At 49.1% G+C, this 25,889-nt stretch overlaps 1 protein-coding gene and 1 long non-coding RNA gene across 3 annotated transcripts in view; both read left to right on the top strand.

Moving 5' to 3' along the window:
* The window catches only part of SLCO3A1 (solute carrier organic anion transporter family member 3A1), a 325,300-nt gene that overhangs the window by 195,948 nt on the left and 103,463 nt on the right, over positions 1-25,889 (top strand). The window lies entirely within an intron of this gene.
* Positions 17,318-22,024, top strand: LOC146401795 (uncharacterized). The gene is made up of 2 exons (XR_014811008.1): positions 17,318-19,217; positions 19,541-22,024. It is a non-coding gene; the product is annotated as an uncharacterized LOC146401795 (long non-coding RNA).

Genomic DNA, 25,889 nt, shown 5'->3' with positions numbered 1-25,889 from the left:
CGAAACTCAAGAAGAGGCGCTTGATTAGTTTGGGAGTGAGTAGATACAAGCTTTTGGAAGATTGGAAGAGCAAGGCATGAAGAGTAAGACCCATTCTTGGGCCACCCCGTCCAACCTTGAATAGAGAACTTGGTGTCCTATAGATAAAACCTTTGGTACGTTTTTTTCTGTGGTGCCGGGATTCGAGTGTCAGGTGGTAAACAAGCTTCATGCACAGGGGATCTTAGTTTCATGTGCATTATTTTCCTAAGTGAGGTTCTCACCTGGTTCCTGGTTTATTTTTTGATCCACTGCCACCTCCTCCATTTTCTCTAGTTATTTCCACATAATGACAACCACTTCCATACATGGAATGTCTACTGTGCCAGGTGTTTTACATGTGTTAAATCATTGCTTCCTTCCTTAGAACTTGGAAAGATTAAAATTATAATAACCCTGGTTATAATGAAGATGAGTCTGGGGAAGCTCAGAGAAGCTTAAGCAGCCCTTGGCGCCTCTCTCCCCCTCTCTCCTCCTCTTTCTCTCTGGTTTTTGCCATCCCTACGGACAGCCTTCTTCCCTTGTGCCTTCAGACACACTTCCATCATTTCCACCTCCCCTCTCTTAAACCTTTCTCTTGGCTCAGCTGCTCCTTCCAGCTTAGGTCTGGCTCTCTTTTTCTCTTCCCATAACCATACCCAGTGGCTCCATGGTCTGAGGCACAGACTTTTGGCCTCCTAGGATGATTTTCAGCCCTGCCTCTCAAAGGTGACCCCTGTTTCATCACCAACATCACCTTCCCTGATGTGCTGTCCTCTCTCGGCTTCCTGGGAGAGAGCAGCAGACTTCCTTCCTCCCTTGCTGACCCCTGCTTCCTCCCCTTCCATCTCCAGCCCCAAAGGAGATGCCAGTTTCCTGGATCTCTGTTCCTATCTCTCGGGGAACTCATCCCCTCCCTTTCTAGATGAGCCCAGCTCCCCGCAGGTGTCTGCTAGGTCACATCGCCTGTTCGGCCAGTTTCTATCACAGCCCAGCTGCACACTCAGTCTCTCAGGCCAGCAGATGGGAGGCATCTCCAGCTACTCCCAGCCATTTCCCTTCCTGCCAGAGCAGAGCATAAGTCCTGCTGGATCTTCATTTCTGGATGCCTCCTGGCCCAAGAGCCCTCCTCTTTTTTTTTTTTTTTTGTCTTTTCTAGGGCCGCACCCACGGCATATGGAGGTTCCCAGGGTAGGGGTCTAATTGGAGCTGTAGCCGCTGGCCTACACCAGAGCCACAGCAACACCAGATCTGAGCATCTGCGACCTACACCACAGCTCAAGGCGGCAACACGGGATCCTTAACCCACTGAGCGAGGCCAGGGATCAAACCCACAACCTCATGGTTACTAGTTGGATTCCTTAACCACTGAGCCACGACAGGAACTCCGACCTCCTCCTCTTCTATCTAGGCCCCCAAGTCATCAGGCCACCCTGAACTCAGGGGCCGCATCTGCATTATGTTGTCCCCTCCTTGAGAAACCACCCCCACTCCTCTCAGCTGCTGTATCACATCTAGCCTGCCAGACACTCCAGCTTCTTCCCAAACCACCACCCAGTCTGTCTAGTGAGATGTTTCTCCCTCACCCTTGCAGACAGGCGGGTCCCTGCATCCTTACCTGCACCCTCCACACACCTGCTCTGTGCTTCCCTCTGTCTCTCCCTGCCCTGAACCCCTCCTCTGCTTTCTTTCCATCTCCTAGCCAACCACCAAGTCTTACCTCCAACCCTGATTCCTCTTATAACGCTTAGAGGTAAAATGTATCCTCTCTTAGAATAACCCATACTCATTGTAAAATGTGTTTTAAAGTACAGAGAGGAGTTTCCATTGTGACTCAGCAGGTTAGGGACCCAAAGTAGTCTCCACAAGGATGTGGGTTTGATCCCTGGCCTTGCTCAGTGGGTTAAGGATCTGGCATTGCCACGAGCTGTGGCATAGGTTGCAGGTGTGGCTCAGATCCAGTGTTGCTGTGACTGTGCCATAGACCACCAGGTGCAGCTCCAATTGGACCCCTAGCCTGGGACCTTCCATATGCTGTGGGTGTGGCCCTAAAAAGAAAAGTAAATAAATAAATAAACATATACATCCATACAGTACAGAAAAGCATACAGAAGAGATGAAAAAACTTATAATTTTACCACCCAGACATTCTGGTTATAATTTGCACATGACTTTCAAAGATGAAATGCACATGCATACAAAAGGGTATGTATATATTCTTTTTACATCATTGGCATTGTGCTATTGGTACATTTGCTCTTTATTCTGTAATTGTTAGGGGAATTTTCCCATCCTAGAGAATTATCTTGCAGCAGCATTTTTTAAAGCCATATAACAGCCCATCATATGGATGTGCCGTTGATTTATTTAGCCGTCTCCTGCCAGAGGGCATGTCATGGATTCTAGCCTTCCAATATTGTAAATAACAAATGTCCTTTTCTCCTCACTCTAGCTGTTTGTTTTCTATATCATATGATTTAGCTTCTTTTAATAATGCAGAGCCAAATGACATTGATTGAACTACTGCTGGGTGCCAACCTCTCTGCTTAGTGCTTTCCTTTCTTACTTACGCCTCAGAGCTACCTTGCAAAGCAGACATCATCAGTGTCTCATGTCACTTGACTGAAGTCACCCACTAAGTAGGTGATGAGGTCCCAGTTCAGGCCCAGCCTTTGATCCCATGCCCAACTCCCATCACCCTGCCCTCTGATGGTGTTCAGAGTGCATAGCCGTGGACATCTGCAGGCGAGCTAAGACTTAAGGAAAGCAGTGGACAGCCTCATGGATTTTACCACCATTTCCCAGCTGAATTATAAGATGCCCTTAGATGTCTTTTGTGCACCTCTAGGCTTAATCTTAGACCTCATTAGAGCCAGAAGGGACTTGCTCATCTTATAAATGAAGAAGCTGAGAGGCTTAACAGGCATCTACAATGTCGGGGTGTCAGCTCTATTGGATAGCCTATGGTAGCTACATAAAAGCCAATCATTAAAGAGTTATTGTCTTCATCATGTAGACTTATTTTTCCTGTGCTCATGTGTCAGCGTCTGTGGCTACATGGATGTGTGGAAGAGGTTGTCTCATCTAATGCAGCAGGGGCTGTAGCCACTGTACCACATCAAGATTGGAGAGTCCGTGCTGGGCCCTGCCGTTCCTCAGCTGCAGGTGCCTTCATGAATTCCAGGTGGAACAGAGCCATAAGAAGAGTATGATCCCAGCCAAGAATTTCATCCCCTACAGTATTAAAATCCAACTTCTTTTTTTTTTTGTTTTGTTTTTGTTTTTTGTCTTTTTAGGGCCGTACCCATGGCATATGTACGTTCTCAGGCTAGGGGTCGAATCAGAGCTGTAGCCACCGGCCTACGCCACAGCCACAGCAATGCCAGATCCGAACTGCATCTGTGACCTACACCACAGCTCACAGCAACGCCCAATCCCCAACCCACTGAGCCAGGCCAGGGATCGAATCCGCAACCTCATGGTTACCAGCTGGGTTCATTAACCACTGAGCCAGGATGGGAACTCCTAAAATCCAACTTTTAATTGCCCGTTTGCCTGGATCTCTTTTCTTTAGGCAAGACTGTCAGTTAACTGGAGGCCCCTTCCTACACAGCTGGCCTGGCCCCCTTCCCCGAGTTTCTGATTCTTTGGGGCTGAGATGGAGCCTGATGGTTTGCATTTCTGACAAGTTCCCAGGTGGATGCTGTTGCAGCTGGTTGAGGACCACGCTTTAAAGCCACAATCTTAGGCCATTAAAAAGATGCTAGAGGGCAGGTCATGCCACTGGTTCTCATGTCATCAGCCCTGCTATTTAAGACGGCAGAACCCACGAGATGCAAATCATTCACTCCTGTACATCATTTGAAATCCAAAGTGCTTTTGCCTTTCTGCTCAACCTCAGGCCCTCCTGCTACAGTTTCAGCTCCTCCTCATGCCTGAATCCTCCCCAAGTCTGGCAGTTGAGCAGAGGCCACATCTGAGCAGCTGGTGGAGACTGAACTCACCTCGTTGCCCAGACGGAGGATCTTGAGAACAGGGATTAGGTCCACAAGACCATCATGTGCTTGCTGAACTATGGTGCCTATGCTCACCTGTGTGTGCCCCAATGGACCCCAGCCATTTACCCGGGGCCCTTGACTTCCACGCTCAGTGGGTTAAGGATCTGGCATTGCCACAAGCTGTGGCATAGGTTGCAGATGTGGCTTAGATCCGCCACCTTGCCTGCCTTGGACCATCTCTTCTCTGCAAGAACTGCTTTCCTGATCTGTCCCTAAGTGGAATCTGAGGCCTGTTTGAACTGCCACAATTCCCCCCAAGAACTCTAATATCTAACTCCACCCCCACCTCCACCCCCGACATGCACATTTCACTGATGTCTGGACCTTCTCCTGCCATCGCTGCTCTTCCATCAGACCCAGGAACAGGCAGCCAGCCTGATGGAGTTCTTTGCCTAGTGAGATGTTTCTCCCTCACCCTTGCAGACAGGCGAGTCCCTGCATCCTTACCTGCACCCTCCACACACCTGCTCTGTGCTTCCCTCTGTTCCTCCCTGCCCTGAACCCCTCCTCTGCTTTCTTTCTGAAATAGGACTGCCACCCCCCTCTTCTCCTGGGGAAGTCCCAGAAGTCCCCTAGTCCCAGTACCACCACCTGTCTACTCATTTCCCTTCTGCCCATCCTTGTGAAGTGTCCCAAGTACTCATGGCCAAAACCAGTCTGAATACAATCATATTTTCTCCTTTCACTCCCAAATCTAAAACTGCCCCCCCATTTCCCTAGTGCTGCTGGCTCTGTGGCTCTTAAATGTGCATCTAACCAGCAAGGTGATTATGAGACCTTCCGGGTAAAGCTGGACTGTCTGATGGGTCTTGGGAGAACAGCTGAACTAGTGGGAGAAGAATAGATCCCAGGAGCTGAGACTGCTGAGAGGAGGGGCCAGGAGAAGGGCTTGCGTCATGCCCAGCCCCCTGGCCTGACCCACTCCCCTGTCGGCTACTGGCACACTCGGTGGGTTCCATGTGTCACCAGCCAAAGGGGTGCTTTCTCTCCTCCTTTCCAAGCCAAAGACAAGAGCAAGTAGGCACAAAGCCTTCTCCTCCAGGCTCTCATTATCACGTCTCCATGGGCTTCTCTCAGAGAAAGGGGAGTCCTGACTGGGGCATAGCTCAAGGCACTTCCATTCCCCTCAAGAAAGGGAGAGTGGGTTGGGGGAGAGGAGGTGCAGTGGGAGCAGGGAGATAGACGAGGAGTTGTGGGGGAGACAGGGGGTCCCAGAAAGGGTCACTTTAGAAGTGTTGTAGGAGTTCCCGTCATGGCTCAGTGGTTAACGAATCCAACTAGGAATCATGTGATTGTGGGTTCGATCCCTGGTCTTGCTCATGGGTTAAGGATCCGGCATTGCCGTGAGCTGTGGTGTAGGTCGCAGACATGGCTCGGATCCCACATGGCTGTGGCTCTGGGGTAGGCTGGCAGCTACAGCTCCGATTCGACCCCTAGCCTGGGAACCTCCATGTGCCATGGGAGCAGCCCAAGAAAATGGCAAAAAGACCAAAAAAAGAAGAAGAAGAAGAAGAAGTGCTGTAGCTGGTGTGAAATGTGACCATGGGTCCCTGGTGGTAGTGATCCAGATTCAGGGGAGAGCTTCTCAGCCTTCGAACTGTTGACACTTGGGGCTGAATAATCCTTTGCTGTGGGGATGTCCAGTGCATTGCAGGATTTCAGCTGCATTCCTGGCCTCTACCCACTAGACATAAGCAGCACCCTCACCCCGGCAGATGTGATCATCACAGATATCTTCATACACCAAAACTGAGCCAGTCAACAGATGTTACTGGGAAGCTAGGAAGCTTTCATCTGCATTGACTGGATCTTTGCAATAACCCCATAAGGCAAGTGGCATTAGCCCCATTTTACAGAAGAGGAAACTGAGCCTGAAGGGGTTACATGTGAATGGATTGGATGACATAGTAAGTCCCAAGACCCAGATTTGAATCCAAGTTGTTCTGATGTCGAAGCCAATTATCTTACAGAAGTATAGTTGCAAGGAAAAGAAAACCCATAGGCAGAGTTTATTTTAAGGACACAATAGGGTGTTTCACAGGCAGCTCAAGACAGGAAGTGAGGTTTGACTGGGCCTCACAGAAATAGAACTGGAAGGTTGAGAGCCAGTTTCACATTCTCTCCTCTCAGTGCTCATGACTGCACGCACACCTACCTCTTTCCACACAGTGGCTTCCCCGCCCCGACTCTAATACGGTGCCAAGTTCCCAACCTGGCTGAAATGCTCCAGTCTCTGTGGGAAATCCAGATTCCCAGAAGCATGGTGACTGGCTCAGCCAGGCTGAGTGATTTGTTCTTGGTCCAATCAGCTGTGTGGTTTGAGGGCAGGGGAGGCAAGGGGAGGAAGTGACTGGCCTCCCAGACATCCTGAACCCTTGTCACCACCCCTTTGCTGCCCTTGCTGGACTGTCACCATGACAACAGAGGCCAATCTACCCAACACCTCAAAGGTGGAGGATTTTACAGACCAGCACCTAGGCCACCGAGTCCTACTGAGTGAAACCACAAGAGATGAGAGCAGACACATCTGTCTTTAGCAAACAAGTAGAGCCAGATCAGCCCCCAGAAATTGATCTTTACCAACACTTAATGAAGAGTTAGCTAGTTAATAGCCCATGACAATTCCAAAGGCTGTTAGGAGTCTGACAACCCAGACATTAACAGCAGCAGTGGCCAATTTCCAAGAGATTACTGCCATTCGGGGCCACTCGGGAAGGTATCCGGGAGGAAATGGTCACAGAGGGTCTCAGGTACAGCGAGGGAGGTGGAGGGAGAAGCCTAGGTGGCAGCTTGGTGATGTACAGTGGCATTAGCATCTCTGAGTTCAATTCCCTTGAACTCAGAAGGAACCCAACCAGCCCCAGAGGCCCAGAACCCCTTGGTGTCATCAAGGCTGTCTCCATGGGTTCTGGTCCTCTCCCTGCCCTATAACTGGGTGACTGAAGGTCAGTGTAACTGACCTCTAACCAACACACTTAGGCGGCTCTCGCAGGCACATGAGCAGCGCTTCTTGCTTCTGGGAGGCTATGCCTATCGCTCTCAGTATGAGTTGTCAGCCTCCAGTAGAGTGAGAGGGTACCCACCGCGGCCCACCTGCTCTGCCTGGCTTCTGCACGTGGGGTCTCAGGGGGCCCAGAGGGATGACTGACCTGAGAGCAAAGATGACAGCACAGGGTGCTGTGAGCTCTAAGGGGAATAGAAATAATGCACAGGCGGAGCACTTTCTAAGGCTCATCCTGCAGATAGGGTGCAGTTGCACAGAGCCTGCACCCATGGGAGCATGGTGTGCCATCCAGAGATTCATAAAGTAGGCTTTAGCTCTCTAGAAGCTTGTCTTGTGGGAAGGGGTCAGAATCCCTTGCCTCTATTCCCTACATTTCATCTATCAATAAGTGCTCTCAGCCCCATCTCTCAATTTCTCTTCAGCCCATCACCTTGCTCTGTCCCCTGTCCACTGGGTCAGTCCAGTGCACCGTCACCACCACCAGCTACATCCATTCTGTAATCCATTACTTACTCAGCAGCCAGAATCATCTTTATTCCCTGTCCGTTCTTAAAATGCTCCCATGGTTTTCCATTCACTGTACAATAAACCCAGAGTGTTTACCCTGAACCGTGAGAGGGCCTGCCTTCCTTCCCAACCTGAGTGCTTACACTCTGTCTCTAGTCCCTCCTTGTCATGATGCAGCCTCCCAGCCCCTCTTGCTGTTCCTGAGATCCTTCAAGCCCACCTCAGGCTTTCACACTCCCTCTTCCTTCCACGCGGGTCTCAGCCTTCAGAAACTGCCTCCTTCTCATCTCTCAGGCCCCAGCTCAAACTCACCTCTTCTGAGCAGACTCTCTGGCCACCCTTCCACCCTGCCTCCCACCCCACGTCCCCCCTGTCACATTTTCCTGTTGTGTTTTCTTTGTCATTTCTGGAATTACCTTGTTTGTTTATTTTGCTGTGATAAAGATACAGATCATCAGAACTAGGTAAGAAACACATCACACTTAGGGACAGAGGCGGGGGTGGGGATGACATGTGAGCTGGCACTTGAAGCAGAGGTGTGACCTGCCAGGTCAAGAAGTGGATAGGGGAGTTCCTGTTGTTGTTCAGTGGAAATGAACCCGACTAATATCTATGAGGATGTGGATTTGATCCCCGGCCCCGATTAGTGGGTTAAGGATCCAGTGTTGCCAGGCTGTGGTGTAGGTTGCAGATATGGCTTGGATCTGGTATTGCCATGGTTGTGGTGTAGGTGGCAGCTGTAGCTCCAATTTGACCCCCATGTGCCACAAGTGCGGCCCTAAATTTAAAATTAAAAAAAAAAAAAAGAGTGGATAGAAGGGAATAGCATAAGCAAAGGCACAGAGGCCAGTGAGTGTGTCATTTCAGGAAACAGCTTTTGGGCCATGTGCCTGTCACACAACTGCACAGGAAGGCGGGATGAGAGTCGACGCAGGCAGAAACCCCACGCCAGAGCATGTTGACTTCATCCGGTGGGCAGTAGGGGGGTAGGCATACTCAGTGAACAACACACCAGACCTCCTGGATTTGCACAATGGAACCCAATAGTCAACATTTGAAAGAGAAGTTGAGTTTTGTTTTTTGTTTTTTTGTCTTTTGTCCTTTTAGGGCCACACCCATGGCATATGGAGGTTCCTAAGCTAGGGGTCTAATCAGAGCTGTAGCTGCCAAACCTACGCCAGAGCCACAGCAATGCCAGATCTGAGCCACGTCTGCGACCTACACCATGGCTCACGGCAATGCTGGATCCTTAACCTGCTGAGCCAGGCCAGGGATCAAACCTGCAACCTCATGGTTCCTAGTCAGATTTGTTTCTGCTGCGCCACAATGGGAACTCTGAGGTTTTTTTTTAAATAGACAGGAGTCACTGGAAGCCAAGCCTGGCAAGAGAGGGAGAATGTATTGAAATCAGGAGCTTGAGTTTCAGCTTCAGGTGAGACTCTAGGAAAAGCTTTGGAGTGCCAAGATCCTGTTTTCTAAACCCATCTAGAACTGAAAGACCATGCAGCGTTCCCTTGTGGGGTGGGTTCGTGCTGGTCTGAGAGAAGGTGCAGGGAAACGGCCATGAGCCTGGCAAGAAGACACGCGTTTTCTCCCGATGGCTTTCTCCCACCCCTGCTGGCTCAAGCCAGACCGAAATACAAGTGCTGCACGATGAGGGTCAGATGCTGTCTATAATTCCACAGCGATGAGTCTTTGTTGGAACATCCAGATGTCAGGGCTATTTTGGGCAGATGTTCTGGGAGCAGGTGATGACCTCACGAGGGTGTGACTTTACAGACCAGATGACACAGCTACTGTGAGCGAAGCTAGCCTCTGCTCACCTAGTGCCTGTATCCCAGGGCCCTGAATTCAGAGCAGAAGCAGTGTCCCCTGTATCACAGTGCATGTCCTCTGCCCTTCCTCACCCCATACTGCCAAGTGAGCTTAGTGCACTTGGCCTGGGGCCTTTGAGAGAATTTTCCTTAGACAGAGCACCTAGACCCAGCTGGGTGCAGCACCATCCTCTCCTTCACCTTGGGCAGGGGTCAAGCCTAAGTGACTGGTGCAGCCTCTTAACCTCTCTGAGCCTCTGTTTCCTTGACTTTAAAAGAAAAAGCTGTTGGTGGTGGTGGTTTTTTAAAAGGCTAGTTATCTTGGGATAGATTGCTAAAATTGTTCCAGCTTTAGCCATTGGGTGCTCTTTCTGTGGCTTCTGTGACCTTCTGACATACCCCCATCCACATGAGACTTGAGTTTAGTTTTTGTTCGTTTGTTTGTTGAGCAATTCCTTACTTCTTGGCACTACTATCTACAAAACTCAACTTGTATTAAAATAGGAGTATTTTTGTACCTATCTTGTGGAGTTGTAGTAAAGATAAAATGAGTTGCCACAAGTCCTGCCTTTCCCCCCAGACTTATTTTATTGAGCTGTAATTGACATATAACCCTATATTAGTTTCAGGTATACAATGCAGTGATTAGACCTGTGTATATGTTGCAGAATGATCACCACAATAATTCTAGTTAACATCCATCACCACACAATGGATACAATAGTTACAATTTTTTTTCTTGTGATGAGAACTTAAGATCTACTTTCTTAGCAATTTGCAAACATAGAATACAGCATTGCTAACTCTAGTCACCACGTTGGAATTATATCCCGAGGACTTATTTATTTTATTACTGGAAGTTAGTACCTTTTGATTTGCTTCACTCATTTTGCCAATCCCTTAATACTTTTTTTTTTTTTTTTTTGCCTTTGTCTTGGGCCACTCCCGCAGCATATGGAGGTTCCCAGGCTAGGGGTCCAATCGGAGCTTTAGCCGCCGGCCTACGCCAGAGCCACAGCCACATGGGATCCGAGCCGCATCTGCGACCTACACCACAGCTCATGACAACGCCAGATCCTTAACCCACTGAGCAAGGCCAGGGCTCGAACCTGCAACCTCATGGTTCCTAATCGGATTCATTAACCACTGAGCCACAACGGGAACTACCCTTAATGCTTCTTTCACAGCCATCTTTAACAGCTGTATCCCCACACTGAAGGTGACTCGGAAGTCTGTTTTCATTGAAGCATCTCCTACATTCAAGCTCCCTGTTCTGTACTTGTGTAGTTATTTATTTTTTTTGTAATGCAGAACTTTCTTCCCCTGGTCATTCTCATCTTGATCCCACTTCATTCTGGCAGCCTTCCAGTCTCCTGCAGTCTGGATTCCTGGATTCCACTGCATGCCCTCCCCCCATTTGATGTATAGGTCTGCCATGCAGACAAGGCAAGGACAGGGCCAGCAGCATGAGTCCACGTGTGGTCCTCCTTGGCCACATTTCGCCGTTTTGAATCATGGCTGCCAGGAAAGACATTGTCAGATAAGAGTCCCTCTCTGTTGGCTTTCTCTAATTTATTCAACCTAGTGACCTCTTGAAAACAGGAAATGAAGTCATTACCTTCGATGTATTTTCAGGAAACCCATCCTTACCTATATTTATTGTCATTTTCCCTTAAAGGCCCATAAACCATTGGTGAAATTCCCTTCATGATTTTACTGATGTCATTTCCAGAATCTGCCTATAAGTCTTTAAAAATGGGATACTTGCCTAGTGCCAGTTTTGTGGTATTTTCTTAATTTTTACCTGTTTTTCCCATGTAGTCTCTGTGTGCTTATATGCTTTTGTCTGCCTCCAGTACCTAGGGTAAGCCAGGAGTCTGGAAGTCATTGGAAAACATCTTTAGAAGTCTTTTCCTTTTTTTTCCTTTACTTCTGGGTTCTGGTTCTCTTATAACCACATTTGTTCAGCCTTTGGGGCTTGAAGAACATTTCCCTTGAAAGAAAAAAATATATATACAAAATCATAGTTATGTGAGTATGATTTTTTGCTGAACCATCTGCTCTAAATTGAAAGACTCATCCTTTGCTGCTGTTTCCTCCTGCTCCAAAAATGCCCTTCTAGAGCCTTTACTTTTTAGAATCTCAGTCACTTCGGGGCTTATAGCAGCACCAACCCTTGCTTAGAAGTTCCTGCCACTCTGCATCCATCCTTCAGAGCAGGTCATTCATTAGCAACCCTAGGTTGATCTAAGAGTTTGCATTTCAACTATTGACTCATCTCACCATTTTCCTCCTGAGTGGTGGTACTTCACATCCAGAGTGGACCTGCCCTCCAATGCTAGTACTGATTCTGGGACAGAGTGGGTCTGTCCAGACCTTCCCTACTTCCCCCATTGATGAGAAGACACCCCTTTGGTTATCTGCCTAAGAAAGTCTTGCTGGCAGGAGGATGTCTACATTTATAGGTACCTGGCCTTCAAGACCCTCAGATTAACTCCAGTGCTTGGATTTGCAAGGAAAAGAACAAGCTCAGCCCCTTCCCATTTTTGTGTCTGGACATATTTCTGGTTTCCTTTACCATGTCACCTCGTTGGTTCTTTCATCATGGATAGACAAATATCACACTACTTTTTCCCTTCCAGCCAGAAAATACATTCCCAGATATCTAACATCTTCCCTGCCTGTTCCCTTCCAGAGGGCAGTGCTTGCCTGGCAGCTGCCCTTCTCATTTGTCAGAGTGGCCAGCCAGCTCCTCTGCCATGCCAGCCTCAGCAAGCCTGAGTTCCAGGAACTCCTGGAACTCCAGCCCATCCAGGAGTTCCTGTTGTGGCTCAATGGGTTACAAACCTGACTAGTATCCATGAGGGTGTGGATTCGATCCCTGGCCTCAGTCAGTGGGTTTAAGGATTGGGCATTGCTGTGAGCTGTGGTGCAGGTCACAGACGCGGCTCAGATCCTGCATAGCTGTGGCTGTGGTATAGGTTACAGACATGACTCAGATCCTACGTTGCTATGGCTGTGGTGTAGGCCGGCAGCTGTAGCTCCGATTTGACCCCTAGCCTGGAAACTTCCATATGCCACAGGTGCAGCACCCCTCCTCCAAAAAAAAAAAAAAAAAAAAAAATACCAGTCCATCCATGCAGACCCGAGTTCCAAAGAGATGGGTCTCCTTGGGCCCCACTCAGGGCATGGAGAGCCCAGCCCAAATCTCACTCTTGAATCTTCCCATCTTCAAAGAGCAGGGAAGAAAGCAGGTAAGCAATACCCAGACATTGATTGACAAGAGCATTTTTTTGCTTCCTGCTGAGTTTTCCTGCCTCCTGCCGGACCTCCTAGGCCATCTTACTAATTGTCAGAGGCTGAATGGGTCCTTGAGTTGTCAGCGCCTATCCCTCAGTGGACAGATGAGGACCCTGGGTTGCAGAAGGAGAGGCTCCTTGCCCCAGGCGATAGCAGGAGAACGACAGTATTCAGATTCCATCTGGCTCCAATAATGGTCAACAATCATGTCTAACATCAAATGTAAGCCTAACGTGTGCCAGGCAGTGTTCAAGTTTTATGCTACTTGTCACCTCTCATGTTTATTGGAACCCTGAAAGGTACCTAGTATTATCCCTAGATTTGTAGATGTGGAAACTCAGTCCCAGAAAAAGGATATGACTTACCCAGAGATGGGGAAGGAGTCAAGCTGGCCTTGGATTTGAGCCTCATCATCACCCCTGATTAAAATGCAGCCAGCTTTGAGTGCTGTGCTGGATTCCCTTACTAGCAGGCTTGTGCACGTGCAACACACACACACACACACACACACACACACATTCTGATCTATGAAGCTTCTCTTTGTCCCTGGGAAGTGGGAGTATTATTCCGCAGACTGGGAAACTGAGATCAAATCCTGCCCTTTCTACTATTTATTCTTAAGAGGTCCAGGAGCTCTAACCTGGCTATAGAGTTAAAGAATAAGCAGGACTCATTCCTTGAGTTTTTCTCCTTTTACTCAATGAGTTAAAATCAGCCAGAAGGCTGAGGTCAACCTTAACGCACACCCTCAGTCCTTTCCCTGTAGGGGGTGGTGCTCAGATAACCTTGAAGGCAGGATACGGGATGCCCTTCTGAGTGTGGCTACCCACCCCCCTTGGGTGACCCATCTGGCAGATCGTGGAAGAGGAGAACTGGCAAACATGGACCATCCTTCCATCCACTTAAGGATGCTTGTTCTCTGGGAGGCAGTTAACTTGAGCCCACATCACAGGCCCCATCAGAGACACATGGCAGCAGAGTCCTGAGTCTCTGAGTTTCCTGGGGCCGCTGTGACAGAGTAGCATGCATTTGGTGGTGTAAAACCACAGAAGTGCTTTCTCCCATAGCTCTGAGGACCAGAAGACTAAGGTTAAGGTGTCAGCAGGTCGATTCCTTCTAGAGGCTCTGAGGGAGAATCTATTCCATGCCTCCTTCCTGGCTCCTGGTGGTTCTGGCAATCCTTGGCATTATTTGGTGTGTAGAAACATAACTCCATCCTCTGTCTCCATCTTCATGTGGCCTTGCCTTCAGGGTCTGTGTCTCCCTCTCCTTTCTCTTGTAAAGACACCTGTTATTGGATTTGGGGCCCTCCCTAAATCCTGAATGATCTCATTGTGAGATTTGTAATTTCATTAAATTGGCACTGACCCTGTTTGCAAATAAGTTCAAATGTGGTCAAGGTTACTGGTACTGGGGTTGGGATTTGATCATATATATTTGGGGGCCACTGTTCAGCCCTTTATATCAGCATTCTGTCATGGTTTATCAGCAGTTCAGGAAGCCATGGAAGGTTGTGGTGTAGGTGAAAAGGGAATGAGTGCTTTCTGTCCCAACCTTGCTTACCAAGTAAACCAACTTCCTTCTCAGGGAGCGAGCCCCAGCAGAAGAGAAAGCCAGAAGCCAAGGTCCTGGAACAGGTTTCTAAAAAAGAGCTGCACATATGAGAGTTCTCGTTGTGGCTCAGCGGGTTAAGAACACAACTAGTCTCCATGAGGATATGGGTTCGATCCCCATCCTCGCTCAGCAGGTTAAGGATCTGACTTTTCCTGATGGTGTGGTGTAGGTCACAGATGCAGCTCAGCTCTGGCATTGCTGCGGCTATGGCGTGGGCTGGCAGCTATAGATGCCATTCGACCCCTAGCCTGGGAACTTCCATGTGCCACAAGTATGGCCCTAAAAAGATAAATAAATAAATAAATAAATAAGCAAGCGAGCTGCACTGGAGTTTCCATAGTGGCGCAGTGGAAATGAACCTGGCCAGGAACCATGAGGTTGTGTGTTCAATCCCTGGCTTCGCTCAGTGGGTTAAGGATACAGTGTTGCTGTGAGCTGTGGTGTATGTAGGTAGCAGATGAGGCTCAGATATGATGTTGCTGTGGCTGTGGTGTAGGCCGGCAGCTGTAGCTCTGATTGGACTCCTAGCCTGGGAACCTCCATATACCTCCGGTGTGGCCCTAAAAAAAGCAAAAAAAAAAGCAAAACAAAATGTGTGTCTGGCCATCCTGAGGAAGCAGATGTGTGCCCTGTATCAGGGCCGATGTAGGCCTCCCTCCACCCTGAGGCATGGAGCTGGAGCCCCTGATTTCCCAAGCCTTCCCCCCGCCTTGGCACACATCCCCTTCCCTGGCAGCACACATGCTTCCTGGGAGATGTCACCTTCACCACCCCGCCTCCATCACCTGTGTCCAGCACCTCTCCCCAGAGCTTGGCAGGACACATGCCTGGCCTGTCGGCAAGCTTGTCGCTTCACTTGTTATCCAGCCTGTGAGCAGCAGCTGGTATCATGCCCGCTGTGGGTTCCGTGCCCCTGATCAGATGGCACATGAGGAGCCCAGGGCTCCACGTTCCACTGTAAGGCTAGTGGCTGACTTCCCTGGATCTAGAAACCAGAACCTCAATGGATGGAGTGGAGGGAGTGTATAGATAGAGTGGCCTCTGTGAGCATGGCAGACCCTGTTACTGCATCAAACTAGCATTGAGCGCTCTGCAGCCCTAACACAGCTCAGACTGTGTCGAGAAAAGCCTCTGATATATGCTTATTAGCGTGTTGTATCTGAGCTCTTGCAGGCACTGGTATCTGCGTTTTGGTATCCATGGGACCTAAGGATGTGCCTTACCCATGTTAAGTACAGTTCAGGTTTTGAATTAATAACCATTTCCCTTCTCCTTTGCACTGGGTCTGGCGTATAGTAGGTGCCTAATAAGTTAGTCTTGTTCTTCTAGGGACTCCCCCTTGCTTGGGTCCAGGAGTGTTTGAAGGTCACTTGGCTCAGGCCTATTCCTTAGCCCTGTCTGAATTACAGGGCTGCAGGGAGTGAGTTCCCTGTTGGCCTAGTAGTTAGGATTCAGCCCATTCCCTGCTGCAGCCCAGGTTCTATTTCTGATCTGGGAACTGAGATCCCACATCAAGCTGCTGCACACCGGGCTGAGAGCAGGCAGAAATGATCATAGACCTGGATGGTAGCGAGGACTCAGCTGCGCTGCATCCCAGGGATTAAAGAGGAAGAAAAATCATGGCAGAAGCCTTCTCTCCCTGACTCATATTTGAATCAAACTTTTGGTTATGAATAACTGCCCCCAGAGAGTCCTGAAATTCTGAGACTTCCCTGGGGTTTGTTCATTGAATCACTGCGGAGGTGTTTGCCTGCAGTGAGTGATTAGCTATACAATCTCTAAAACCCAAGGGCTGGTGGAACTGCTGGGCAGATCCCAAGAAACCTAAGAGGTAGGGGGTGTGCACACACTACTGGCCATCTTGGTGGAGATGGGGCTATAGGGGCTTCTGGGCTGTGGGAACACTGAGGGGTAGGCAGCGCACTGGAGAGAAGGAGGGACCTGGCAAGGCTGGCTTCCAGGCACCCATGTCACCCCTTCAGATGCCCCTATGGCTTGGTCCCAAGAGCATGGGCCCACCCTTCCCAGAAGGGGTTCCCCTTTTGAGCCACAAGATCTGGCTGCAAGGTGATGCAGAGGCTCTGGGCAAACCCGCAGCAGCTGCCTTCCTGCTGCTGTCCAATGAGGCACTGACAGACTGTGCCCAACATACCGGCCCGCCCCAGGGATGATGCTCTCTGCTGCCTCCATGCACTGCGCAGGCCCTTCCTGGAGGCACTGCCAAAATATAGTGACGAGCAAACCCTGAACATTGAGGAAATTCAACCAGGAGGAAAACCCGAGCCATTACCCAACTCTGAGCCTTTCAGATACCTGCACAAGGCAGACAGACAGACAGACACACACACACACACACACACACACACACACATACACACACACACAACTTATATCACATTCTGTCCCAGAAAGTTTTTAAGGTGACAAAAATCCTTAATGAGTGTGAGGGAACCCCTAGTCCCTTAGAAGCAGGCCCTTGGCATGAGAACCTCCCGCTGTGAGTGAGGGGTCCCCTGGCAGTTGGGGACACTTACTGAGGTCATCCTGCTGGAAACTGGTATTTGAGGGCCTGAAAAGGCATCTTATTTTTTTGGGGGGGGGATCTCTGGAGACACTTGTTGACATCTTAAGTGAAATGATCAGTATCTAAAATAATAGTAGAATTTCAGGTTGTACCGCTAAAGAGAGGGCTTTATTCCCCCAGGATTATCACAGCAATCTCTGATACTGGTTCTTTCCAGAATCCTGAGGGCCTCAGAGGGCTTTGCATAATTTTAATAATCTGATTCATCATTATCATCTGGACAGTGGAGTAGGGAGGGGGTGTTTTCATTTTGGAAAGCTGTTCAATCAAGCGGAGGCACCACTAGGGGAAAAGAATGGCAGCATAGGGACCAAAGTCCATGTTCTGCACCTTCAGCTCCAGCCTACACTAAGCTGTGCCCCCATTAGATGTGGTCCAGGAGGGCTGCCTGTACATCCTCCAGTGGCTGGCCTCACCTGGGAAGAAAAGCTTCGTGTCCCAGGCTGGGTGGGATGGTGTGGCCCCCGGTCCTCTCCCTACCACCAGAGGAGGGGGCAAGGTCAAGAGCAGCAAGTCCCCCGAGCCCACTGCTCTTGCCCCAGGAGTCCCTGGAGGTGCACCCTTGGCCCATGGAAACCATGGTGGTTGACCTTCCCTGGCATTGTTGAGGAGCAGAGCCAGTCTGAAGCTGGGGTACCAAATGGACAGCGTCTGTGGCTCCCCAGAGCCCAGTCTGGTAGGACCTGTCACATGGCCCTTGTGGCCAGAGGAGGCTTGTGTGTGACACTGAAGACTGTCACCACCCCCTCCTGTTTCTCAAGGGTCCCTCCTCCTTGCTGTTTTTGTCAAGCGGATCAGGGCTTATTTGCATTCCACTGCAGATTGCAGAAAAAAGGAAGGGATCCCTGTCTGCATGACCTTTTCCTGTGATATGCTTCCATCAGGCAGCCTTGCTCCTCCATGCAAAGGGCAGCCAGAGGGTAAGAGCAGAGAAACCCCACAGGAACCATAAGCAAGGAGGCTGGGCCCCAGGGCGCTGACAGTTCTTCCTCGTTCCTTCCTTCTGGGCACTAGAAGGGCATTTACTCAGAGGAAGGAGGAAGGGGTGACTGACCACATTCAGGGCACCCCCCGGGGCTACCAGCTCCCTAAGAATTCTGGGTAATGCTTACCTGTAACTTACAAACATGAGCTCGTTTGCTCACTCATTCATAAATATCTCCTGAGCACATAGCTGGGATCCAGGCTCCGAGCTGAGTATGAAGATGTAAAGCTGAGTTTCTTGCTTCTTGTGTGGTACTGCAGTGAAAGGAGCTGACTTTGAAGTTCGCCCTTTCTGGGTTCACAAATTGACTCCACCGTGAGTTGCTGTGTGACCGTCAGTAAGTGACTTAGCATCTCTGATGTTCAGCTTCTTCCCTGTAAAATGTGAATGAGAACAACCTATCTTAGGTTGACCATTTAGTTAGTATCTTAAATAAGATAAAAGCGCTTATCACTGGGTAAGCACTTGATAATAAGGGTTAGCTCTTAATAGGTTGTTTGGAGGGGATTGTTGGGTACGAATCCTTCTAGTGCCCCCAGGAGCTGTCCTGTTCAGCTGCTTCTGAGGTCTCTGTGTGGCCAGAGAGCTGCACATGTGTTGTCTGTGTGCCTGCAGGTGGCAGCCTGCTTGGACACCACGGAGGAGATGACACTAGTTGACATCAGCCTTTGGCTGCATTCAGCCCCAGGAGTCAGAGGAATTCCAGAGTCAGTCCCCTTCCTTTCTCTATGTGAACACTTTTTTTTTTTTTTTTTTTTTGATACAAAGTCATCCTGAATGTCACTTGCATCAGCCCCAAGCTGAAGTTGAAGTTCTCTCAAGATGGGGAAAGGATCCCAAGCCCCCTGTATCTGGTGCCACCCGGTATATGACCAGCACCAAGCTCCACCGGCCCTAATGTCCTGTGGTCAAACTCGTGAGCACGTTGGAGGCGACAGAGATCTTGGGCAAATCACCCATTGTCAGGGCCTCAGGTTCTCCATCCATAAATGAGACAGAAGGAAACTACTTTGACTACAGCAGGCGGTTACCATTACTTAGAAACTCTCACTTCCTACTGCAGCAGGTCACAGTCTGTTCCAAAAGGATCCATTAACCCCCCCACCCCAGTATCTCCCATCAGACTGTGAGCTTCTTGATCCAGTTTCAGCAGAAGCACAACAGGAACAAAATAACAGAAGACAAACTTCTGTCGTTTAGAGATTTTTTTTTTTTAGCTAGACTTGTATGGTTTAGTAACATTCCATTATACTATTTTGACAAATAAGATTTGGAAACACACTCTCAGTTGGATTTGGGGAGTGGGAGAAAAGAGAGGCCACAGACTCCAGCTGTCTGCCCCCACGGCTCTCCCTCATCAGTCCCAGGCAGGGGTCAAGGACTTCCCAGGGTTAGCTTCGTGCCCTTCTCCTTTCTCCCTGCATCTGGCCCTCAGTCATCCTTCTGCCATCAGATTCTGCACTCAGGGAAGCACCCAGCCAGCACTTTGGCACAGAAGCGCCAGTGACTAAGGAATGCTTCCTTTTCCAGATGAATTTGCATATTTTAATTGAGGGCAGATGCCTTGAGTTAATTCAATGCAGCAAACTTGGGTTGAGCATTTATTATGCTCAGAGGAATAAGATTCGGAGAGCTCAGTGGGGTGGGTGGGGGCAGCTTTAAGAGGGAGGTGACATTTGAGTTCCCTATGGATTTTATAGGGGTGGCTCAGGGAGCAGCTAGACCCTGTCCAAGTCATATCAGGCTTGCTGAGAAGTGCAGGGACTCAGCAACCTGGAGAATGGCACATAGGGAAGGGAACTCTGGGAAGGGGCTGGAGTTCCTGTAAATTGTGCCAGAATGTGTGAACTTCACAAGAAGGCAATAAAGGTCTCCTGATGAGTTTTGAAAGGGGTTGGCATGGTCACACCTGTGTCTCGGAGAATGCAACTCTGCTGGCAGCACCAGAAGAAACTTGGAAAGGGCAGGGCTTGGCAACCAGGCGACCAGTTGGCCCAAGGAGTGCATTTCTAATTGTGGACTCTTAGATTCCAGCAAGCTATTAGGGGAGTTACAAGTGAGTGGTGAGATCCAGAGCCACAGCCCCGAGGCAGTTTCTGACAAGCCAGGCCACTCTCTCAGGCTCCTGCTCATGTGGCATGCCCATGGCTTGGAGCGTGGCCACTGACTGGTATTCTCTTTGCTGTCCCTCTGCCAGAGGCTCATTAAGGCTTTCCTTGGAAATGGGTGTGCCTGGAAGCCATTGGCTCCCATCCAACCCGTGTCCCACCCCAGGCAGCCCTGGGAGGGTGCCTAGGTCAGAGCCTCCCTGCCAGCCTCCTGCAGGTCGTTTTCCTTAAGTCAGGAGCTGCGGCTCTATAACTGGGCCAGCCCTTTGGAGTCTCAGCATTTCTCAAGGTGGGAGTTGGTGAGAAGAAAACACCAGAACAGGAAATGTTAGCTCAGCCTATGCTATCAGATCACCCAAAAAGGACAACAAAAAAAAACGGGAAGCTAAAAATAGCCCCTGAGGGCTAGTTCAGGTTCTGCTTTTAAGTACTGAGCACCAAGCTGAAGGGCAGTTTAACCATTTGGGAACCTCGAGGGCTGTGATGTTTCACTGAGGCCTGTTTTGAGGTTTGACAACTGGGAACGTGGACCTCAGCAAAGAGGGGGTATTTTGCTGATGGGACAGATACTGATCAGCACCCCCTCATGTGTGTAGTCCGTTAAATTCATTTCAGTCCAAACCCTAGAAGGGTGGGGTCCTTGTCATAATGGGATAGTGGAGCCACGACTGCGTCAAGGGCAGGCCAGGGTTCAAATCCTAGCTCTGCTGCCCATCCACTGGATGACTTTGGACCATTGTTTTAATTTCTGGGAACCTCTCTTTTCCTGTCTGCAAAATGGGGACAGTAAAAGTCATTGCACAGGATTATTGTGAAGACTCAATGAAATCATATGATTCCATTAGTTGGAGGCTCTGCCTAGACTTGTTCTTTTAAGTAGTATATATATTTTTTTTAAATCAGCCAGCCAGACGTTGTTCTAAGTTTTTGCATTTCCCATAGATTACCTTGTTTAACCCTTAGGGCAATTTTATGGAGTAAGTACTAAATTTAATTTCATTGGGTTTTGTAAATTTTATCAGGGAAATGGGTGAGTCTTAGGGATGTGTTTACTCTGAGCTTACTGGTGCTCAGGGGCAAGTTGACCTCTTCATCAGGCTGACCTTGCAGCCGTTCAAGCCGTGGGTCCTGCCTTGGGCAGTCTCCTAACCCACTGGGCCTTCAGGCACTGATCCCCATGGATGAGCCCCACCTTATGCAAAACTCTGCTTTGGAGTCTCTGACATCCCCCACCCGCCACGCCCCCCCACCAGAGCTTAAAAGTCAGTTGGATGAATTGGAGTCCCAATTTCAGTTTTTCCGGCAAAGGAGAAAAAGGGAGTGAGCTGGATCATTCAGCTGAGTTGCCGTAAATATGTGGCCAGCCTTTCCCATGTAGCCCCTGCTTCCTGCGGTAATTAAGGAAGGTCTGTGTGCTCAAACTCCTTTATAGCTCTTTTTAAAAACCTCGTTATGTCTTTCTTTTATTTTATCCAACAGTGTTATTGAGGTATAATTTATATCCCGTAAAATTTACTCGGTTTACGTGCAGGGTTTACAAAGTTGTCCAACCATCACCACAATCTAATATTAAAACATTTACAACCTCCCTGCTATTTCTGTTTAAAAGCAGATAAAAAGTTATGGGCTGGTCCTGTTGCACCCGTGACTGGAAAGTTTAACATGAAGAAGCTCCGCCTTAGAAGGCTAGAAGCTTCCCCAGCCTCTTAGGGAAGAGTAGTAAGAAGGCAGCTTAGAAGGGGTGCCAGGCTGCTGGTTCCAGCATCATATTAGGAAATGCCATGGAGTCCTAGCAAGCATGGACCCTGTGGGGACACTCACACCCTGTGTCTCATGGCTGCTCTTTTTGTAAAATAGAAAGGTTGGACTAGATTAGAGCCTTGAATTCGAAATTACATTCCAGGGAGCCTGGGGGTTCACCAAGGTGTCTCTGGAGCCAAGGAGGAGCCAGGAAGAGGGGGTCACCCACCTTCAATCAGAGCATCCTTTTGTTCATCTGGTTTAGATCAAAGAAAGGGTTTCACTGCAAAAAGAGAGAAAAGACAAGTTGGGCGGATGCTGAGCTGGAGTATCTTCAAGCTCCTTGAAACACTGTGGTTCTTGGATACTTCTGTCCAGGGAAAAGCCTGCCCAACCCCAGGCAAGGGTAATAGGTGTGGCAAGATGTGATGCCCCTGGGGTTAGCTGGGCAGGGCCTGGGGGGCCCTGAGCCTGGGGCTGGTCACTACAGGAGAGAGCAACCCTGTCCATTTCCCAGGAGCCGTACAGATGCTACTGTCTTCGTGCTTCGTGGGGCAATGGTGGGAGGGTACATTGTAGGGAAACACCTGTGGGGGATCAGGGTTGAGAAAAGGGAGCTTTTCCTTCCATATCAAGATTCCTTCCACAGGTGCTTCACCGTGGGAGAGCAGAGCAACCTAAGCCCTCAGTAAGGGGAGGCCACCCCTCCAGCCTCTGCATCACCCGCATCCCGTCCTGTGGCTCTCGCAGAAAGGCTCTTCCATGCCAGCATTTCCACATCACACGTGAGCTCCTGAGCTGTCAAGTCTGACCCTCTGGAAGGCTTCTCTTCAGTGTCACTGCATGTTTTAGGAGCTCCAGCCTATTCATGTTTCAGATAATTGCTTGTGGAGGGTTTCTGAGGCCACCACAAGAAAACCCCACCAGGAGTTCCCATTGTGGCTCAGTGGAAATGAACCTAACTAGTATCTCTAAGGATGTGGGTTCGATTCCTGGCCTCACTCAGGGGGTTAAGGGTCTGGTGTTGCCAGGAGCTGTGGCATGGGTCATAGATGTGGCTCTGGCCTGGCATGGCTGTGGCTGTGGGAAGGCCAGCAGCTTTAACTCCGATTCCACCCCTAGCCTGGGAACAGCCATATGCCACAGGTGTGGCCCTTTAAAAAAAAAAAAAAAAATAGAAGACGACCCCACCAGTGCCACCAAGTGTTCACAGGGGACTCTGTGATCCTAGGGATTCACTACCTGCCTGGGTGTCTGCCTCTTTCACCAAGAACTTAACCAGCAACTTGAGAACATGGTTATTGAGCATGGCAATAAATACATGCCCTGTTGAGTCAACTCAGCAAACATTTTTGGGAGAGCTTAAAAAAATGGTAGACATTATGCTAGCTGTGGGGAGAAAGGCGTGGTTAAAAGGATCCTCCTATTGGGATTCTCATCAGCTAGTGGGGACCACTGCATCTGCCAGGCACCATGTATGCATCTTAATTTTTCTCTTTTTTTTTTTTTTTTTTTCTTTGCTTTTTAGGGCTTCACCTGTGGCATATGGAGGTTCCCAGGCTAGGGGTCAAATTGGAGCTACAGCTGCCGGCCTACACCACAGCCACAGACAGCAGTGTGGGATCTAAGCCATGTCTGCAACCTACACCACAGCTCACAGCAACGCCAGATCCTTAACCCACTGATCAAGGCCAGGGATCAAACCCGCAATCTCATGGTTCCTAGTCGGATTCATTTCTGCTGCGCCACGATGAGAACTCCTCTTTCTCTTTTTCAGTCCTCCCTACCCACACCAAAGAGCTGTCAGGGTCATCTTCCCACAGTGTGGCTCTTCTTCCTGGAAACCTTTCTGTCCTCCCACAGCTGTTTGCTGGTGACCACAGCTGTGAGTCTGGCATTCTGGGTGTCCCATGATCCAGCCCAGATCTGCTTTTGCAGCCCTCTGCTCCAGACCACCCTCCACTTCCCATGTGGTTTCTGTAGCCTGGAATGGTGTCCCCTCACCTTCCTCCAGAGCACCTCAGGGCCACCTTCCATGTCCCAGGCCACATGTCCTGCACCCCTGATGAAGGAGTGAGGGAATTCTTACAGGATAGTAAGCTGATGGAGGATGTCATATGGTGACACTAGAACCCTTCCTCAGATACAAGGGACTTCTCACACGTTGGCAGTAGTAAAACCTACAAGCCTATCGTGGTTAAGGCATTATTAACCTGGTGTCACATGTCAACAACTGAATCATTAAATAAGAGTCATTAAGCATTGCAAGACTGCACGAGGACCACGTGCATCTTTTGGGACTGAAACCAGGATTGGTGCAGACTATTCTCCTTTGCAGCCACTTGACCACTTGGAATTAGAAACATCTGGCTCAGGCTACCTCTTAAGGACAGCAGCCCAGGGGACATTGGGGACGGGGAGTGAGAGTGGGGTGCAGGCCTGCCTGAGCTCCAGGGTAGAGATTCAAGACAAATACCATATGATATCACTTATATCTGGAATCTAATATAAGGCACAAATGAACCTTTCCACAGAAAAGAAAATCATGGATAGACTTGTGGTTGCCAAGGAGGAGGGAGTGGGGTGGTTGGGGAGCTTGGGGTTAATAGATACAAACTATTGCCTTTGGAATGGATTGGCAATGAGATCCTGCTGTGGAGCCCTGGAAACTATGTCTAGTCACTTATGATGGAGCTTGATAATGTGAGAAAAAAGAACGTGTACATATATGTGTAACTGGGTCACCAGGTTGTGCAGTAGAAAAAAAATTGTATTGGGGAAATAACTATTAAAAAATAATAATAACAAAAAGAAAAAAAAAGTAATTTGTTTTCTCCCTCATTAGCATGCTTTTAAAGGCAAACATCACAGTCGCCCAGGCAGCGATGGAGTTAGAAATTAGACTCTTCTGCTCAGCGAATCGCTCACGAGCTTCCCGAACACATGAGTCCAGCCCCCACCCCGACCTGGCTCCCACGTTTAAATATGAATCAGATGGTTTACTCTGTTCTACTTTCCTCTTCAGAAAGGAAAGCAGGCTCCAAACCTAATTAAGATAGCACTTCAAGTCTCTAACTAAATTCATTCACAGCCCCACTGCACTGGGCGCCAAGCTTCCTCTGACCTATTGCAAACCTGATTCAGATCAGTATCACTTATTCAGGTTTAAGCTACTAGAAAGATTTAAAAAAAAAAAAAAAAAAAAGAAGGCTGCTTTTCTCATGCTCGGTGGGGCCACGTGGCTCCGGTCCTTTGATCCCAGTCAGCACAGAGGCTCTACACCAGAAATGTCTCAAGACACACTCCTCATTAATTAACAGCTGCAGGCACTTGGAATGTTCTGTCCAAATGGCGTTAACAGACTCGCTTCTGTGGTGGCCAGAGCTTGAACGTTGAACGCAGAAGGATCCTCTTTCAAGCTACCTGCTCGCTCCCTCCCCTTATCGCAGCATTTGGAAGCAGTGCAGCTGCGGAGTTACTCACCTGGTCCCTCCCTAGTCACGTGACCCAGGAAATCCAGAACCTCTCTGGGCCTCCCTTGCCCCATGTCTAACATGCTTGGTCACATGTCCATTTTCACAGGGTGATTCTCAGAGATCCACAAATATTTGGAGATTCCTACTCTGTGCTGGGCATTGTGCGGGGCTCTTGGGAGGTAAAGGGGAATAAGACAGAGACTCTTGCCCTCAGAAGCCCATGCTCTAATTTTTTTTTTTTTTTTTTAGGGCCACACCAGTGGCATATGGAAGTTCCCAGGCTAGGGGTTGAATTGGAGCTGCAGCTTCCAGCCACTGCCACAGCCACAGCAATGTGGGATCTGAGCCACTTCTGCGACCTACACCGCAGCTGGTAGCAATGCTGGATCCTTAACTCACTAAGTGAGGCCAGGAATCGAACCTGCATCCTCATGGATACTAGTCAGATTCTTAACCCACGGAGTCACAATGGGAACTGCCTTCCTGGCTCTAATTTGTATATCCAATACTAATTATGTAGTGAGTACCCAATAAATATTAGCCATGATTTTTATGGTATGGTTAAAAAAGAAGTCCATGCTTTAAATTGATAGTTCTCAATCTGGGCAACGTTGCCCCCAGAGCACATCAGCCATAGCTTGAGACATTTTTGGTGGTTAAGACAGGGCATCTCATAGGAAG

Source organism: Sus scrofa, chromosome 7 (assembly GCF_054392235.1).
Source record: "Sus scrofa isolate SSC_HxYL_T2T_F1_AM1 chromosome 7, Sscrofa_HxYL_maternal_Yorkshire_Landrace_v2.0, whole genome shotgun sequence".
Lineage (NCBI taxonomy): Eukaryota > Metazoa > Chordata > Mammalia > Artiodactyla > Suidae > Sus > Sus scrofa.
Note: the sequence above shows the minus strand (reverse complement) of the source record. Positions and strands in the feature narration are given on the sequence as shown.